Source organism: Cotesia glomerata, linkage group LG5 (assembly GCF_020080835.1).
Source record: "Cotesia glomerata isolate CgM1 linkage group LG5, MPM_Cglom_v2.3, whole genome shotgun sequence".
NCBI classification, from domain to species: domain Eukaryota; kingdom Metazoa; phylum Arthropoda; class Insecta; order Hymenoptera; family Braconidae; genus Cotesia; species Cotesia glomerata.
Genome location: NC_058162.1, coordinates 18906581 through 18906819, shown reverse-complemented (window position 1 = coordinate 18906819; position 239 = coordinate 18906581).

The window sequence follows — 239 nt, the reverse complement described above, 5'->3', positions numbered from 1 at the left end:
TATAGAGGTGGCTGTAATTAATTTTTTATTTCCATTTAAATAACATAGAAAAAAATTTTTCTTTAATTTTGAATTTAGCTAATCAACAACGAAGCATTTTATAGCTACGATCGATTCATATTCTTGTAGAAAATTTAACGATCTACAAAAATTGTCAAAATGAATATATGCGTACGGAGAACCATTTCGGAGTTATCAGGCCTTAAACATCGAACTGTTTAAAAAAATAATAATATTTA